Here is a 14,702-nt window from a genome sequence, read left to right as displayed (position 1 = left end):
AAAGGGCATTTTCGGCCAATGACAGGCAGCTACGACTTTATTACGAATTGCACATGAATTGCAATGGAAATGCAATCGAAACCCGAAGCAAGGCACAACAAAAGAAATACAATATGATGCTCTGCTTCATTAGTAAACCTCAGTCAGTGTCCAGCATAAATGTCGTGTTCAATTTTGACCAACAGAATTCATAATCTTTCATTTTTTCTATCTCTCTCTCTCTCGCTCTTTTAAATGCTTCTCGTCCATCAACAGCAGCAGGGAGAATTAACTGCAAATGGGCATGGTTAACGGAAAAATTTCCTTTGAAAAATTTGTGAGAGTTATGCAGAAATGTTTCTCACTATAGAGTGATCCATATACAACATTTGGAGTTTAGTTTCTATTGAGGTTAAAGGTAAAAAGCTAGTTGAATATTATAACCCTTTTCGATATTTAATATATTATTTTATATAAATATATTTTTAAAATTTTATATAAATCTTATGTAATTTCTATTCCCATTCCTCTTCTATTTTTATACTGATCAAAAAATATGTACGTATAAACTTCATGTGTCTTCTGTAAACTCTTCTGCCTATCACATCCATTAGGAAACTTAATATGAACAGGGTATGAAAACAATAAGCAAAACAGTAACAAGCTGTGCCTCACAATATTTTTAGACAATAGCAATTAGAACACAAAATGTTAGACAGCAACAAAAAAATAAAAACGAAAATTTTCTACGAATATTTTGCATGCAGTTTTATGAAAAATGAGAACACTCAACTCAATTTTTGGCATAGTTAAAGTCCAAAAATATTCTAGCATTTCTTTGCTTGCAATACAAAAATCTTCTGTACAATAATCATTCTTCTCTTAACAGTGTTGTAAAGCACTTAATAATACCCTCATACAAAAAAAAATTTTTTAGTTAGTTAGCTGAAAGTATTAATATTTGCATTAGTATTAGCATTAAGTATCTGTTGTAGTATTATTATGATTATCATTATTACTAACATTATTGTTCATTTTCATTTTAAAATAAATACCTTATACTGAAAAACTCAAATTCATTTTGGTTATTTATCTAAATCCTTTATTATTCCATTAAATGCATATGCCTAAAAATTTTATATTTCTCTCATTTCGATTTTAAAGTAAAAGATAGCCTACCTTAAATATATGGCAATTAATATCCTATACAATTTATTGTTCTTACAACAATTTCATAAAAATTGGGAAAATACCTAAAATATTATTCCACGATACGTTTGTGCTCGCATCCTTTGTGTGAAAGCTCGTGTGTGGCTCGATGTATGTTTTTGTTTTTGTTTTTTTTTTTGTAAGCTCATTTCAATATGGCAACACCCACACACACACACACACCCACACTCACACACAGTGAAGCTCACACAAATGCGCTGCGATAAATCAGTTACTCAAACTTGACCAAATACACAACAACAACAACAACAGCAGAAACAGCAACAACAATGCATATTCACTCATATATACGAATACGTATATTCAAGCATAAATTGCAAACAATAAATAACCGAAAAATTGTAAATAAAGTTGCTTGCAAATATTTCATAAAGTAACAATCAGCTTAGGGCCAAGGAGCAGATGCCAAAAACCAGCAACAACAACAACAACAACGACTATAAGGCTTGAAGCAACGGTAAGGCACCGACACCAAGCGAGGCCAAAAGTATTTGCGACCAACTTAACACACACACACACACACACACACTGAATGCAGCACACCCGCTGCTGCTGCCACTGCTGCTGCTGCTGCCCCATACTCCGCACCTTATCCAGTCGGCTCTCGTATCGAAAAACCAAAAGTAAAAAGGCCCGCAGCAAATGTTGCAAGCAGCGCCAGATAAGCGGCCCAGCCAGCGACTGAGGTTGAAACTGCGATGGCAACGGCGACGGCGACGCCGACTGCGATGCTGGCAGCGACTGCGGCAACTTAACATTTTTGGTATGCAAACAAATTTTATACTTGGCCAATGTTTAAACTCTTCAATTGGCTAAAAGCGTTTTCATATTTTTCTTTCATTTTTCCCTGTTTTCCATTTTTTTTTCTTTTCATCGTCTTTTTTTGGGGGATTTTCTGTGTGCGCTATCTAAATGTGGCACGATTATTGTTATTATTGTTGCAGCCGCTGCTGCAGCTGCTGCATTATTTGCATGTGCAAAGCGGAATTGCAGAGTATTAGGAACTGCAGCGTTCGCCTCAGGTGAGCCAAGCTGCAAACATTAGAGACGAGCAGCCCACATACCATTGCCAATTGTTTGGGCTTATAAATAGCAGCGAAGACTTTTTTGTCAACGCACCTCTGAAATAAACAACAATCAAGATATAGGTATATCACGAGAGGATAGATACCCTGTAAAAATTGTACGAAATAATGAAGAAATCTAGAGTTTGCTTTTAACTAATTGGGTGTTAAGATAATGATGTGAAAGAATAAATAATATGTAATATTTCATATTTTATTTTATTTTTATTTTTAAATAATATTATAATAAATTTACTCCGATATTCTTAAAATTACATTCGAGGCAAATAGCGCACTCCACAAACGAATCTCATTTAAGCTTTCCTTGTTGCCTGTAGCACACAGCATGCCCCACTCTGCAGTCAACTGTTTACAGGGTATTTAGCATAACAAGCGCTAGCTACAATAACTTGGCGGCGGTCATATAAGAACACCCAAGAGCTGGCCCCCAAAGAACCAGACAAAAGCAAAGCAACAACCGCTGGCAAAAATGGGCGAGATAGGGGGCCAGAAAAGAGGAGCCATGTAGAAAAGAAGAAGAAGAAGGCGCAGAAGGAGAAGAAGAGAAGCAGCAGCAGCGGCAGCGGCAGCTCGCCCGCCCGGCCCCCTCCACCGCGCAGACAACAAGCGGGCAGCAGGCAACAACAACAAATTGGAATATATAGCTGCTGGCCATAACGGTGTTCATAATAATGATGACGTGGCTCCACACTGAAAAGAAACATAACGATGAGGCGGCGACTGCGACTGCGACTGCGACTACGACTGCCACTGCCACTGCCTGCCGACTGCTGTCGCGGCTGAGGTGGAGCATGCGGCAAGGACATAGCCGCAACATAATGAAAACGAAGGGAATTTTCAGCTGCTGCTGCTACGATGCGATGCGATGCGATGTGACGCATGAGACCGCAAAATGGCCGGCGGCCATTGCAAGTTCTCAAGTGCTTCCGGCTGAGAGGTTGCCTATCCAGAAAGCAAAAGAGGAAGAGAAAGAGAGCGGCAGAGAGAGAGAGAGAGAGGGAGAAAGGGTGGAAGGTAGCCAACAAGCCCATTCCCTGCCACAAGCTTTGGCCGCCAAGCAACCAATATTGTCATGTGGTTTTCTTTGCACTGTGCCACCGCGACTCCTGCTGCTGTTGTTGCTGCTGCTGTTGTTGCTGCCACTAACCATTCAGGAGCTGCAACTGAGGCACCGGCAACGTCATGGGACGGAAATGAGTCAAGCGTGACATTTGCTCGACGCTGGCGGTTGTCACGCTACGCTGGGCCGCTGCTTGCCCTTTATATGTATCCTTTCGTCTACATGCCACATGTGTGTGTGTGTGTGTGTGGGTGGCGCCGCAAGCTACTCAAAAGGAAACTCCTCGTATAACGCAAATTAAAAAATCCAACTGCCATAGCCGCGTTCGAGGCAAAGAAAATGTCAAGTAATGGAAAACTAACGTGTAAATATGTGAGTGTATAAATAACAGCTAGCATGTGTGTGTGTGTGTGTGTTGCTGCTAAAAGTATGCAACACATTTTTATGCTAGCAGAAGCCAATTCTAATTAGCCTGAGTCATATTCTAGCTTTAATTAGGCGAACGAACTCTTTAAATTAATTGATTTATTCGAGTAAGTTGACATGACTATCAGATGCCCTGCATGATTAACAGCTAATCAGCAGAGCAAGGGGCGCAGAAATATCGTCGCATAAATACAGGTATATATATATTATATTTATTTACAGTCCAGTCAGGCTAACTCGACTACAACTCACCCTTTTAATTAAATGTTTCAATGGGTTATTGAACTTTTAACTGTTTAGATATATTAGTAAAAGTTTAACAGACTAACAGATATCCCATATGCCTGAGGGCTTGGTCTTGATAGCATAAATATTTACTTATAACATTATAAATTATATATGTATATATTTTTGCAGCTGTCTCTTAATGTCCCTTTGGACTTATGCCGATTATTTAATACCCTGCAAATAATTTAAAATGAAATATGCAAACTTATAAATATCAGCGACACATTTTTCCCTGAGCGCTATGAAAAAGAGACTATCCATTTTAATTAAATCGAAATTGACTATAAAATACCCAGTTAATACCCTGAACAGCCTCTTAAGCCAAGCTAGTAAACTATTTATTTCTAGCTCAAATTGATAAAAAGCAATAGCAATTCAGCTAATATGCAATATTATTAATAAAGTATAATCGAAAAAATATTTAGAAATTATAGCTTACATAATAACTAAACGAAGTCTTATGTGAAATCATGCAACTTTATTCATAATTCCTTCACTCGCTGGGTATTCAATATGTTGTGTTTGGGACTCGGACTGGCGCACGCCGCCCAGCACTTGAAGCAGCTCATTCCCGTTGAGGCAACGAAATGGCCGCCAGCGGGCAACATTTCAACATCAAAACAAATGCATAACAAAAGGTGTAGCACATATCATGCATATTTCGAGAGTAGAATTGCCGCTAACGCTGCCCAGCAGCCCGCCGTGCGCCGTCCGTCCCATTGTCAGATCCTTGAAATGAAACTGGGAATGAATGCCGTCCCCAAAACCCCCCCTCTCACCTTCGAACCGCAATCAACCTTTGGCAGCGGCTCGCGTTTTTGGCATGCCAACGGCCAAATATCGATGCAAAGAATTAAAAACATAGGTACACGCGCAGCTGAGGGGCTCGAGGGGGAGCTGAGCTCCTAAACTGCGAGCAGATACAATAAAACATGCAAATATGCGCCCAAGGACATTGCAACAGCAACAACAACAACAACAACAACAGCAAGAGCAGCAGCAACAGCAACAAAAACGACGACAACAATAGCAACAACAGACACAGCGTAAAAACACAACGCACCGAAGAACGCAGGCTGAACATCAAACACACACACACACACACACACACACAAACACACAGCGAAAGAGAGAGGGAGAGTCACACATACACATTCGTTGTCCTCTGGTGGCGGCATGACCGCAGGTGTATGTAAAGGTGAGCTGTGTGGGCGGCGAGGCAGTCGGCAGTTGTGTGAGTGAGCAAGAGAGATACCAAAGGGTACAAAGTTTATTTAGCTTTAGTCGAAATTAAAGGCCTTTGTATATTAAGTAACCACGCGGCACACACGCAGACACTCACACACACATACATAAATGCAGTGCGATAACAGAGCACACACTCACTCACATATGAATACTTACAGTGTTGAAGTTGTACATAAAATATGCCGCTGGCCATTCGGGAAACCTCTAAACATACCAAAAATGAAATTTATACAACAAAAAATTTTATAACAAAAAAAAAAAAAAAAAACAACTGAAGAGAAGAAATAAAAAAAATTTTGTTTCAATGGTGGAAGCAAAGGATGCCGCAGGACACACGCTGCGTACCTCACAAACGAGCTGTAAAGTTTTGCGGGTGTGTTGCGAATGTATGTGTGAGTGAGTGCCGTGCCCATGCATGTGTGTCTCTGTGTGTGTGTGCGTGTCTGGTTGTGAAAACACTTCGGCCGTATTTTGATTTCATCAAAGCTTTTGTGCATATTACTGGACAGGACACATTTTTGCGACAATAAAATATATTCATGCAGACATATATATTATATACATACATACATACATATATATGTTTATATATCTTGCTACCGGATGACATTAAAAATTGGGCTACGAAACCGAAGGCGAAATCGTTCATCTGCAAAGCCCATAAACTGCAAATTGCCATTTGATGGCAATATTTTAAATGTTGATTTAGTATCCTGCTAGGGGAGCTCAAGGATACGAATCCACACGAAGAATACCATTAAGCGTAACAAGTGCAGATAAGCCTCAAATATAGTGCATATGACATGGCAGTAGCTGCAATTTAAGCAAATTTAATACGAGATTTTCATGCATATTTTTGCTGTAGTAGAAGACTTTCACCAGACATCGTATATTGATTAATTGGCCCATTATTTCTGATAGTAATATTATTGAATTTATGTTCCTTAACATAACCTTAAGCTGAATAGTCCTTTTGGAAGGGAGTTTATGTGCCTAAGCTCTGCATACTTTTACTGGAATATATGGTTTATTAGTATATAGAGAAATTTAATAGACCTGCTCTTTACTAAATAATGGAACAGCTAAAAATTGAATACAACGGAATAAATATGTAACTCTAGTGATAAGCATAATAATTATTACTATCGCTGATTTCAACGTGTTATATTGAATAGGCTTAAGAAAAATTTCTAGCAATTTATCTATCTACCAGGCATGAAGAAGGCATATCAATTGCAGCTGCTGGATTATTATAATTATTTGTATATATTCGTTCCACCAATTCATTAGCCCCTACATATGCTTCTGATTAAATTCTTTACAAAAATATTAAAAAAGATTTTAAATACTTTTAAATTCTTTAAAAAATATATAATAAAATACATTTTAAATTTTTCCTATATATATACTATATTTATTTGTATATATTCATACGTAGCCCGTAGTATTTTAATTGCCGCCACAAAAGCCAAGCGCAGTAATTCCTATGGGTGATTGAATAGTTGTCAATTTTTATACAAGAATTTTTTTCTGTTTTCTAGGGGGCGAACAAATTGTGAATGCAGCTGCATTATTATTAACTGCAATCGAATGCAGCTCGAGCATTCACAATTCGCAATATCCATGCAGATTCGATGGCTGGCCGTGACTGCAAAATGTCACTGCAGGAGCATAAAAACTGATGACTTGCCACGATGTCTGATGCGTTGGCCGTGTGCCTTGTCCCAATGGTGCGATTCGATGTTTTATTTTTGGTTCTTTCGTTTTATTTTATTTGTTTTTATTTTTTATTTTTTTCCGTTGACCCGACACAATATTTATAAAAATCCACGAAATTGCGTCCAATTGCGGGCAGCGCACATATATTTAAATGCCGTTACACTGATTGACAGCGGGCCATATCAGTGTGCAAAATGTGGGAGATGTAACGGGCGCACATGTTGTATGAGTAATGTAACGATTACAAATAAACGAAGAAGTCCACTGAATTTAATACAAACTTTAACAAAAAGCAAAGCGTCGCAATACTGAAATGGAATTATATATACAATATACATGCATATATATTTGATATATGGCTAAAATAATTTATTCATTGCAATGGAAAATGCGTGGAAGGAAGGCATTGTGCATGGCCCTGGCTAATGAATAAGTTGGCATTATAAATAATAAGTAATCATCATAATGGAAAAATCGGAAAAATGTTGAGTACATGAATATGTTCAGCAAGCATTAAATTAATGTGCGAGGTGTGCTCCAAAAATGTCTAGGATTCTATTTTCTTATTATTATTATTATTATATATTTTTTTTTTTTTAATTTTTATTTGTATTGTTGAATATTTGTTGCATTTATTTATTTAAGCATATATATTTTTTTTTGCTCAAGTTTGTGTGGCTATAAATGGTATCATATCATTATAAAGCTTAGGAAGATATTGCTCTAAGATTAATAATTATATTTATTACGCTTTATGAATGTGAACAACTTTGAAAGCATATAAATTCATTTGGGTAAAGCAGCTATATATATATATTTTTTTTGTAATATTTAAATGTTATATTAAATTAAAATGGGTTTCAATGAACCCTTATGTAATATATGTATATCTTTTCTTATAAATTGTTAACTAAAACAGCAACAAATGAAAGCTTCAGCTCCGATTAGCGCCATTTAAGCAAACTGTCGATTTTAAAGCTTACCTTTGACAAAAGTCATTTATATATTCATAACTTGATAGTCAATATTTTACACACACCCACACACATATACACATCAACGCCCCTGTCGCTCCCCCAATTGTAAACAAAACTTAGAATTTGCAACTATTGCGCTGTAAATTTGTAACCATGACACATGCGCATACATTTTTGATTAGCTGTATACAAATTTTATTTTTGATTTTATTAAAAAAAAAAAAAACTATATCTATCAATAAATAATATGTAACGCGCCAATATGCAGCACACAAAGAGCAAGTGGTAGAGTGAGAGAGGCGAAGTGGGAGTGGGAGGGAGAGGGAACGCTTTTCACAGCTCGCTGCATGCATTTCTAATGGTGGCGCCGCCGCCGCCGCCGCTGCGATTTGCATATTTTTAGGCACTCGCAGGTCGCAGCTTCACCTCTTCGTTTGTTGATTTTGATTGTATTAAAGTGCGGCCATATAATTTTATAGCCGGCACAAACTGTGCCAGGCAGCTAATCTGCATTTAAATGAAGTTTTTAATTATTTTCGTTGCCGCCATCCTTTGACAATCAGTGCGATTGCCTCGTCCCCTCCTCCGCGCTGCTTTTGGGGCTCAGAGCACAGAGTCCAGGCTCGGCCCGACTACAAAGTGAAACTTGTCCGCCGTCCAATAAAATGCAGTTCGATTATTTATATAAAGCTTCAGTGCGAGGGCTGTTGCTGCAGTCGCAGTCGCAGTCGCAGGCACAGCACTCGGCAGCCCGAAACTAAGCTTCAGTGCATTCTAAATTGCCAATCAAAAATAGTGGAAATATGTAGAAAGAGAGAGAGAAAGAGAGGGAGAGGGAGAGGGAGAGTGAGAGTGAGGGAGTTATCAACTCTTGAGTTACCCTAACCTAAGGGCTTCGAATCTTTTTCGAATTGTAATGAAAATCTGAAATTAAGCATTGAATTAAGAGTTTTGGCAATATCCTAGACTTAAGTTGAATTATGGAAGTACTTGAACTTTTCTATATAGGAAATAAAAGCTGTTTCTGAATAGAAAATGGAATTTGAGATAGTTCTTGACTCAATGATATTGTAGACTTTGGCTAACATAAAATGTACTCAAATTTTAAGCAATATTATGAATTTCAGAATTAAATTTCTTAATTGAAAATTAACTCTAATGTATTGAAGAATTAAGAATCGTTTTAATGCTATTAAAAACAGAGAAGTATTTTATTTTTATTTTTTTATTTTTAATAGTAGAGTGTTCATTTGGAAGTTATAGTTCTTTGTAAACAAAAATCAATTTCATTTGATAGACAAATTATTACAAATTTTTATAAGATATTTTTTAGTATTTAGAGCTTTAATTAGTCATTAGAGACTTAACTTTTTACTAAATGTATTAATTTAAATGTATTATTTAAGTGTATTTTTTATGTTATTAAAAATAAATTAAAGTATAATTTTTAAAGAATATCAAAATCTAGTTGCTCATTTCTTCTGGCCCTCACATCAAAAATTTTTCAGACTTGCTTTATCATATTATTGCTATATATTTATATATATCCAACATAATGTACGATAAATACCCTATTGTTAGAGTATGCAAAATTTATATATATATATATATTTATATGCACCGACACATGTGGGTGTAGATGGCGGTGATATTTTATAGCGGGGATGCGCAGCACCTACCAATTTGCCATCAACGGCTAAGCAAATAAGAATATTAATGGTTTTTTCCAGCCATTGCGCAATATATTCCCATGTTAGCCAAGCGCTGTTGAGCACCTGAGCGAGCTTTTCGATTAGAATGAGTTGCCACCCAAACCAATCAGCAGGTGTGTGTGGGGTGTGTGTGTGTGGTGTGTGTGTATCGTGCATAAAATTAAAATGGCGACATTTTACAAAATTGCATTTCATTTATGTCAGCAGAGAAAGCAATAATAATAACAACAACAACAACAACAATAAAGGCAAGCGAATAAAAAAAATGGTTTGTAAAGTTGTAATTAACATGTTAATTAATAGTTGGCCGCGGGGTCAGCAACCAATAAAAATGTTGCAATATTGCATTTAGGCCGGATTGGTATATTTAATTTTTTTATTTTTTTTATTTTTTTTTTATGATAAATTATTTTTGTGATATTTTAATATTAATTAATTTTGACTGCAGCGACAACAAAGTAAACATTGCATGTTGATAATTTGAAGTACATGAATTTAAATGATTTGTGACTCCAAGTGGGGTAAACTGAAACACGAGCCACGACAAGCCACAGCCAGGGGCAGCTTATCAGGTGGGGCGGCGTGGGGGGCATGGGTGCGTGGCAAGAATTTTGTAATGCCCGGCGGAAGTGACTGTCACACATAGCAAGTGGGCTGCGTGTATTTGGCCAATGGGGAATTTAACGCTCGCCTTTCAATTTTCGCTATCCCGTGCTCGACTTGACTCGACCTTTTCTTGTTTGGTTTACTGCTGAGCTGGTTCCAACATTCTTGCAGCCGAGTAGCAGCAACAGCAGGAGCAGCAGCAACACCACCAACAACAACCTAGTCCAAATTAGCCATTGGCGTTTCCTACGAAAATTCGTTCGGCTCATGTTGTTCTTGGCAACGATGTGAACGTGAGCGTGTGGCCAAGGATGAGGCATGATGTGGGCAAGCCAACTCGAACTGCAAGACACAGTCTATGCTTTACCTGTGGCCACTGTGGTGCCACTGCTGCCACTGTTGCTGCCAACTTTAGAGCCAGCCGTGCAGCAGCAACAAGAACAACATCAACAGAAAGCCGTCGCCGCCGTCGTCGTCGTCCTCATCCTCATCCTCGTCGACATCGTGGAGACGGACACACTGTCCACCCGAAGGCAATGAAAACGGAAATTAAAAAGTGGAAAAAGAAAACAGCAGAGGTACCTCTAAACCATAGCCATTTCCGCCGTAACCATAACCGTAACCAGCCCCACTCGACTTGACTGACTAACTGACTGACTGACTGACTGACTGACGGACTGACTGACGGACTAGTGACTGTGTGACTGACTGAATGGCAACAAGATACCAGCACATTACAATGAAACCTGCGGCTACAACTCAAACAAAACTTGCAGTTGTTGCATACACACACACACACACCCACACACACACACATGCTCGTACACATCCACATTTAGCTGCAGACGCATATGAAAACAGGATATCATTTCTGCATTACTCTCCTGGCTGTCTACATCAGCGCCAGCTCACATTGACTCAGTGGCTCAACTTGCGCTATGGCTGCATCAGCCATTGGGTGCCGATGGTTGGTTGGTCGGTTGGTTCGTCTGTTGAGCCTTAGCCAAGGACTTGAATGCTGCTATAATGATGCCCTCTGCAAATCGCAAAAGCGCTGCCAACGACGACTGCAACGATGACAACGACAAGGGCAACGGCAACGGCAACGATAACAGCCGCAACATCCTTTTGTCCTCCGCACAGCTCACAGAGTCCAATCGCAAATGTGGCATGTGTCGAACGGCTGTTCGTTCAACCTGCCTCAGCTCAACCGCAAACAAAAGTCCAGCCCCATCCTTCGCGAGCCCTCAATCAGGCAGCTGTCCGTCATCTACCTGCGGGTGCTTTAAAAAAAAAAAAGGAAGGCAGTTGCCTCACTTGTTGCTATCGATTCCATCTGAGCTGACAAATTGAAAGCTGAAACTAGATTAAAATGCCAGCTAATGAACTTAATATATCTCTTCGTTCAGCTACTATAGTTATGTGCATTTTCTGAAGAGGTTGGTGTACATTTCTTATCTATTCTGGTTAACTATATTCCGAATGAATCAGCTAGAGAATTCACCAGACTACACACACAATAAACATCACTTCCAATATCTACATATATGTACCATATGTATATCAGAATAGAAGACTCAGGTTTTCGACAAAAGTTTTGTCGGTTTTTTTCTGCTCATTAAATTCAAAATTCGTTCGACAAATTATTAAAATTAAGCAAATAAATAAATACCAAAAATTAATTTAAAAAAAATATATATATATATATATTTTTTTTTAAAAAGTGTCTTCTTTTGACAAAAAGAAGTTAAAAATGAAACCATACAAAAAAACAGATACATATCATAATGCATTTTTCAAGTATTCGTAGGAACCCGCAGGAAAAGCACAAGCACAATAATTATTTATAAAGCTTCAAAGTCCAAATTGTATTTTTTTTTTTCAATTTATTTCAATTTATGATTTAGTGTTTGGGTATATCCCTTGTTCGGATTTTTTTTCTGATTTTGATTATTGATGCGCTATCAATTTGTAAGTGGACTGATGACTCCTCGAATTTTGATGCTGGAAGCGACGAATGCACCCTGATTTGATTTCTAGATGAGGATGATGGACGACTATCTAAGGAGGCTAGAGAAGAAGCCAAGCAGTCGAGCCGATAGGGCTCAGTTCAAATTATAAAGAGAGTATTTAGATCTATTGTAACTAAATTAAAAATTATTGAATCAAAGTCTATGTATTATCTTCACAAGAATAGAACTTAGCGCCTCTAATGTTAATTAAGCATATTTTGTACATTTATGTTAAATACTGAATTCTCTGCATTAAACTAAATCTGTAAATTTTCCCAAGCTAATATATTTGATAAACTTCTTTAAATATTCACATAGCTAAACTTGGCTTCGCTCCTTTAGTGCAGCTGCAGGCATCTCGAGCAAGTCATAGTTTAAGAACAGATTTATCAAAAGCTAATGCTTAAATCTCAGAGAACGAACTAAATAAAGGTCTTGCTGTTGCACAATTACACATATGCCATGTGCCGTGCCGTTGGCCCAGTTGGGCGCTTCGCCTCGACTCCTGCATCGTTGTCCTGGATGGCGCTGCAGTCTCACAAGGAAAAGGAGGAAAAGCAATTACTTTTTCGTTTAAAATTTTCGTACTTCGTAAACATTTAATTTCCAATTTTAATTTGCTTGAATGCATTGGCACATACAGAAGAAACGCAATTCGACACAATGTTCAATATCATTTCGCATATCGAGGCGGGGCAGGGGTCCCACCACATGAGCCTGACTATGGCCTGACTATGGACTACGTGAGTGGCTCGTTTCTCGTTTCTCATTTACATTAAATAAATATTGTACAATTGTATTGAGTGAGTGTGCCAGAGCCAAAGGTAAAGCCATCCAAATGAGCTCCCAACTACCCAGCCAACGCGTCGGCAACTGCTGCACCAAAATTTGCCCTTTACTTTGGCGGCCGGGCCGGGCCGGGCCCAGAATCATCTTACAAAAGCATTCGACTTCACCTGCCACACAACCACCCAACCACTCAGCCACCCACATCCGCCACCCGTCCAGGGTAAATATGCCCAAAAAACAGAACAGAGAGAGCGAGAGCAAACGAGAAAATAAAAAGAAAAAGTAAAATTGAGAAACAGCAAACGAAATTGCTTGAAAAATTGCTGTACAATGAATAAAACTGAAACATTTGTAGCATATCCTGATGAGGCAAGCTTTATGGAAAATGCATGTTGCATGTGTTGCATGTAGTATGCAAATGTACAAACAATATCCGTATCGTTCTTATATTGAAATTTGCAAACTATCAAAATATTTCCAGCAATTGCCTCTCTACTTTGATATACCCTGTGATGGAACTTCAGCCGAAAGCGGGTCTCAACTCTTGATTTGCCGATAAATGAGAATGCGATAGCAAAAAGCAATTTCTGTCAAATCAATATTAATTTAATTGTTATTGTATATTGTATTTAATATATTGTTAATTCTAATAAATCTCTTGTGACCAACCATTTCATGTAACAAAACTCCCTGTTTGTCTATTCAAACCCAAATTCATTTGCAAAAACTCTTCAGTTTCTTCTGCTGCTCGACCATAATTAAACCTTAAAATCCGTTTCAAATGCCGAGCTCTCAACAGCCACTAAACTAGAAACTAAACAAAGTGATTCTATCCAGAGGAAAGTATAGCCTAGTCGAGCATTATTCAACTTTCTATTCACATCTATTTTGGTGCGCTCTAATAGATTTTCTTATATATTTTTCTGCATATCAAATTTGCATAACGTTTTGTATAAAATTAATTTTTAGCAAATGTTTTTGCAGTTGAACAGACACAGATGCAATATACATACGTATGTCTATGTGTGTGTGTGTCGGAGTGTGTGTGGCAACGTTTTTAATGGCTCAGTGAAATCCTGTGACTTGTGACGTGTTATCGTCATCCTGCCAGGCGCTCCACAGACTCGCTTGGCTGTCTATCCATCTATCCATCTATCTGTCTGTCTCTCTGTCAGTCAGTCTGTCTGTGTGTTTATAATTTACTTTACTTTCTGACAAAAGGATTTTAAAACAATTATTTTAATGTTTTTCACACACACACACACGCACACACACTCAAATTGAGTTTTGTATGTTTTAAACGACTTTTGCATTTTTGACTTTTAAATGGAAATTTTTCTCTTCATTTCACATTTGTCTATATTATCGAGGGCAAAGCAGGGAAAACAGGAAACACAAACAAAATTGTATTTAATAAAATGTGAATGCAAATGTAAATAAATAGACAGTTGGGCAAACAGTGTGCGAATGTTTTTGTTCCATTGATATGTTGATATCAGCAAATACTACATGATATTCACAATAATTTCACACACAATTTTTTCAATAATTGACAGAACAGATATTTTCCA

The sequence above is a fragment of the Drosophila mojavensis genome, unplaced genomic scaffold, assembly GCF_018153725.1.
Source record: "Drosophila mojavensis isolate 15081-1352.22 unplaced genomic scaffold, ASM1815372v1 contig_80, whole genome shotgun sequence".
NCBI classification, from domain to species: domain Eukaryota; kingdom Metazoa; phylum Arthropoda; class Insecta; order Diptera; family Drosophilidae; genus Drosophila; species Drosophila mojavensis.
This window is presented reverse-complemented; position numbering follows the sequence as displayed.